The following is a 6000-nucleotide window of genomic DNA, read 5'->3' as shown; positions in this document are numbered from 1 at the left end:
GTGCTACTAGCCTACGTCACTCATAGTAAAGTCAGCTGTTCGCGAGGCGGCATTGCATGAATGGAAGGAGAGAGGGGGTGAACGGGGAAGGTCCAACTTCGTTGACCGCAATCGCTTTACTATTCTATGATTCACTGTGGTAATGAACCGTTTAACTTTAATAAAATATAACAAAAGCAGTACTCTGGCCTGGAGCAGTGATTCTCATGCAGACGACAACTAAAGCAGCGAGTCTGACAGCTAAACGTTTCCCCGCTTTAACCTCTCGGCGTCTTATCAAGATAGACGCCATACATTGTCAACGAAAAGTGACACTAAACGTAAGGATTGGAGCCACGGAAGGACCCGACAAGGCACACTTTGGACGCGGAGCAAACGAGCAATGCACGACATGCAAAACAATAGAATGATCAATCACACATCAAGGACCGGAGCGCATCACAAATGACAGGCGGACGGTAACGTAACACAAATAACCCGAACCATTTCGTTCTGCTGTTGACTATTGGCTTGTTTGGAAGTGGACAGTTTGAGCTGGATCCGCTGCCGAGTGGAAACTGTCATTGTGTTGAATACGCTGTGGATGTGTGTGCGGCCCGCCGGGCTAACGTAACCTATTGTGTGTCAACTGTCAAACTATTAACGTGCGCTGCTGTTTGCGATCGCCGATCGCTGTGGCTGTTTATGTGGCTGATTGGCCCGCATTGGATCCTCATTGTGACTGTGTCATTTGCCTGTGCATTCAAGATGAGTGGAACAAATGTTGGTTCAACCGTTGGGAAACAGGACAAGGAAAAAAGGAAAATAAATCTCACGGAAAAGGCTCTTGCAAATAAAATTGAATCAATTCAAAAGGAACGCAAAAGGAAAGTAGACGAAATAAAGTATTTGACAACCTCTATCCAGACCTCATGAAAGATGACAAAAACGTTTCAGTGGTTAAAGGAAAACTTGATGTTTTGATGCAACTGTCTCACACTTCAAATGAACTGCATGCCTCTTTAATGCCTCTTATCCCATCTGATGAACAAGGAAAGCAAAATGAATGGTTCTCAAAGGTTAACAAACGTACAGATGGTCTCATTGAGGATGTTAATGCCTGGTTCAAATTCTCACAAATAGGAGGACCTCAGCTAGAGGCTCCTGGCAGGCCTAATGAAAGCCCCCTGCAGCATGAAGCTGCTGAGGAGGAAAATGGAGGTGTGGGAAATGTGACTCAGTCACATCAAGTTGATGATGCTCAGTAGGATGTTAGACCATGTGACAGCATATCTAATATAAGCAGCACAAATGGTTCAAAATCCATAAGGTCAAGAGTGTCCTCAACTACATCTGCACGTGTCAGAGCCGAGGCCGAAGTGTCTGCTTTAATGGCTCGGCAAAAGTTGCTTCAACAAAAGCATGCTCTTGAAGATCAAGAAGCTGAAATAAGAAAACAAAAGGAACAACTACAGTTTGATTCAGACATGGCCGCATCTGTGGAAAAACTGAATGTCTTAAGAACCTCTGGGTCAGGGGTGCAGAGTGCCGCTTCTAGAAAATCGGGGCGGAGCGCCACTTCTAGGAGATCGGACGGAATGGTCTCCTACTTTGAAAAGGGCCTCAACATTAATGCTGAGCCATTTGTACAACACAAGGATGGAAGAGGACAACCTGCTGCAGTTGGAGGCGCACGACCAAAGGAAAAACAACCTGATGGAGCCAGACCTCCCCAGAGGCCCTCAGCGCTCACACAGAGACAGAGCATGGCCCCAGAGGCTACAGAGCATCCATTGTCTTTACATAAGGACATGCAACCTCTTTCTAGAAACACCAGCAGTGGACAGAACGACATGATTTCTATAATGAAAAAACAAAATGAGATCACTTCAATGTTGGTGCATCAGCAATGCATTGCTTCATTGCCTAAAAGAGACATCCAGCTGTTTGACGAGCAGACCATAGAGCGGAGGACTGACAATTCCATTGATTCCCTGCACTATCTAGAGCAATACACCAGGGGGCAGCCTCAACAGCTGGTGAGAAGTTGTCAACACATGTCTGATGGCACTGGATATGCTACGGCAAAGGCCTTACTCCAGGAGCACTTTGGAAATGAGCATGTAATAGCATCCGCATATATGGACAGAATATTCTCGTGGCCAGCAATTAAGTCCGAGGACGGGAAAGCCTTGCAAGCATACAGCCTATTCTTGCGAGGATGTTGCAATGCAATGAAAGACGTGCACAACCTATGTGACTTGAACACATCCGCAAACATGCTTGCTGTGATTAAAAAACTGCCCTACAAGTTGAGGGACAAGTGGCGAACAGAAGCATGTAACATCCAAGAAAGGCATCGCAAAGCAGCCATGTTCACCGATATTGTGACCTTTATTGAGCGTGAAGTGAGAATCGCTACCGACCCTGTATTCGGAGACATACAGGATGAAAGTGGAAGAGACAAACCATTGCCTCGTCTTCGGGAGTAGCTTCGCCACCACTTTCACAACTGTTGAAAGAGATTCTCATTGGGAGAACAGAAACGAGGACAGACCTGAGAAGACATGTATTTTCTGCAAAAAGGGTGGACACACACTGGAGTCGTGCACTCTATTGGAGAGGAAAGCTCACAATGAGAAAATGGAGTTCCTGAAAAAAGATGGAGTTTGCTTTGGATGCTTGTGCACTGGGCACATCAGCAGACGGTGTCTTGCAAGAAATGTGGCAAGAAATGTGGCTCACGACATCCCAGCTTGCTCCACATCCACCCTGATGAGAATTCAGATGTAGAGAAAGGCGGGAACAACTCAGACAGAGCTCTAGTCATCAATACCGGTGGTCTTACTGGGGCCGGTGACCAAGATTGTAAGCTTACCATCGTACCGGTTAAGGTGAAGTCAAGTAAAGGTCAAGGGTTAGTGGAAACCTACGCCTTCCGAGACCCAGGGAGCTCAGCGTCCTTCTGTACAGTGGGTCTGATGGAGAAGCTTGGACTTTCTGGGAGAAAAACAAAGATTCTTTTACGTACGATGGACCAAGAAAAGGTGGTTGACAGCTGCATCGCATCCGACTTGGAAGTCGCTGGCTTGGACAGTGACCGGTACTGTGAAGTGCCCAAAATATTTGCACAACAACAGATGCCTGTCAACAGAAGCAACATCCCACGACAGCAAGATCTGGGAAAATGGCCTCATCTGAAGAATGTCTATCTGCCACAGATAGATGCAGATGTGGAGATGTTGATTGGTTTGAATGTTCCCAAAGCCTTGGAACCACTGGAAGTTATCCGAAGTATGGATGGAGGGCCATACGCAGTCAGGACAATGCTTGGATGGACTGTAAACGGACCACTCGGAGGGGATAGCAGTGACGATCCTGTGACTCAGTCTGTCAGCGTTAACAGAATCTCTGCTGTCACCCTTGATGAGCTCTGGAACCAGCAGTTCAAGACGGACTTCCCCGAAAACAGCCAGGATGAATTGCAAGGGCTGTCGAGGGAGGATCGTAAGTTCTTGGAAATGGCTGATGAGTCTGTGGAACTCGTGGATGGCCATTACATTGTTGGATTGCCACTGAAGGACAAAACTATCAGCATGCCCAACAATCGTAAGGTTGCAGAGCAACGCACCCTCAACCTGAAGAGAAGGTTCAGTAGGGATGCGTCATTCCATAAGGACTACACTGCATTTATGGACAACCTGATATCCAGTGGATACGCTGAGAGAGTGCCAGCTACAGGTCTCGAGCGGAGTGACTGCAAGGTTTGGTATATTCCTCATCACGGAGTATACCATCCCAAGAAAGGAAAGATCCGTGTTGTCTTTGATTGTGCAGCATCATTTCAGGGTGCATCGCTCAATGCACAGCTCTTGCAAGGACCTGACCTGACGAGTGGGCTGGTTGGAGTCTTGACCAGGTTTAGGATGGAGCCCATTGTTCTGATGTCCGACATCGAGGCCATGTTCCATCAAGTTCGAGTGCCAGAGGCAGATGTAGACTTACTTCGGTTTCTCTGGTGGCCTAATGGGGACTTCGATCAACAAATGGTGGAATACAGGATGGTTGTCCATTTGTTTGGCGCAAGATCATCACCAAGCTGCGCTAACTTTGCTCTTCGGAAGTGTGCCGAAGATAATGAACAGCTTTTCAGCCAGAAAGTGTTTGAGACCATCATGCACAGTTTCTACGTCGACGACTGTCTTGCTTCCATAGCCTCAGAGGATGAAGCCATATCGCTCTACCAGGATTTGGTAAAACTCTGTGCCAAGGGAGGCTTTCATCTGACTAAATGGCTGAGCAACAGTCTCCATGTGTTGGCAGCAATACCGGAAGAGGAAAGAGCAAAGGAGGTTAAAGACTTGGATTTGGACCACGACATCCTACCAGTTGAGAGGGCACTGGGAGTGCGTTGGTGTGTCCAGTCGGACACCTTTAAGTTCAGCATAACCTTTCAGGACAGACCACTGACACGTAGAGGAATCCTTTCTACCGTCAGCTCTTTCTATGACCCTCTTGGAATTCTTTCCCCTGTGATCTTCACAGCTAAAAGGATTATTCAAGACCTATGCCGGAAGGGGCTAGGATGGGACGATGTCATACCAACATCTGTGGCACAGGAATGGGTCGACTGGCTCAAGGAGTTACATCTGTTGGAGGGCTTCAGCGTCAGACGATGTTTAAAACCACCCAACTTTGGAGAAGCAACCAGCGCCCAGTTGCATCACTTTGCTGACGCAAGTGAAGAGGGATACGGCACCGTCAACTACCTGCTGTTGCGCAACGACCATTCCCAGACCCACATTGCCTTTGTAATGGTAAAATCCAGGGTGACACCTTTAAAGCCTGTGACCATCCCACGGATGGAGTTGACTGCGGCTGTTGTGGCAGCTCGCATGGACAAGCTATGGAGGAAGGAGCTAAGACTGCAGTTGCAGGACTCCGTGTTCTGGTCAGACAGTACCTCCGTGCTGAAATACATTAAGAACGAATCATCAAGGTTTCGTATCTTTGTGGCGAACAGAGTCACAGAAATCCTCAAGATGTCTGATGCATCACAGTGGAGGTATGTGAGTACAGTATGTCTGATGCATCACAGTGGAGGTATGTGAGTACAGTGTGTCTGATGCATCACAGTGGAGGTATGTGAGTACAGTGTGTCTGATGCATCACAGTGGAGGTATGTGAGTACAGTGTGTCTGATGCATCACAGTGGAGGTATGTGAGTACAGTATGTCTGATGCATCACAGTGGAGGTATGTGAGTACAGTGCACAACCCTGCAGATCTTGCCTCCAGAGGATGAGGGCGGAGCTGTTTCTCAAGAATGAGACGTGGATATCTGGACCTCCGTTTCTCATGCAACCAGAGGAGACTTGGCCTGTTAACCCAGACAACTTGGGAGAACTTCCCCCTGGAGACCCAGAGGTTAAGGTGTCAGCCGCCATCGTCTCTGTGGAAGAAGAGGAGGAAGATACTGTGGTACGTTTGATCAACCGCAGCTCATCTTGGAGACACCTCACAAGAGTAATGGCATGGATCCTGAGGCTCAGAACCTTACTTTGGAACAACAGGAAGAGGAGAGAAGTCACTGGACGTGATTCTCAGTCAGCATCAAATGGAACTCAACACCAAAGATGTTCTTAACAAGGAGATTTGTCTCTCATTGGAAGAGATCAAAGGAGCTGAACTGGAGATCATTAAGTTCTGTCAAAGAAGACGGTTCTCGGAGGAGTTCTCTTGCCTCGAAAAGGGAGAGAGTGTGAAAGGGAACAGTCACGTTTACAGACTCAGTCCGAGGCTGGAAGATGGTGTGTTGAGAGTCGGAGGCCGACTTAGTAAGGCTGCCATGCCCGAAGAGTCTAAACATCAAGCCATAATAGCTAAAGATCTCCACATATCAGACCTCATCCTACGGCAGATACATCAGGAGGTTGGCCATGGCGGTAGGAACCATATGTTGTCAAGGCATTTCTAGATGTGTCATCTGTCGTCGGCTACATGGAGCCGCAGGTCAACAACA

Source organism: Electrona antarctica (assembly GCF_951216825.1).
Source record: "Electrona antarctica genome assembly, contig: scaffold_25, whole genome shotgun sequence".
Taxonomy (NCBI): Eukaryota; Metazoa; Chordata; class Actinopteri; order Myctophiformes; family Myctophidae; genus Electrona; species Electrona antarctica.
The sequence above is the reverse complement of the archived record's forward strand: the minus strand, read 5'-3'. Positions refer to the sequence as shown.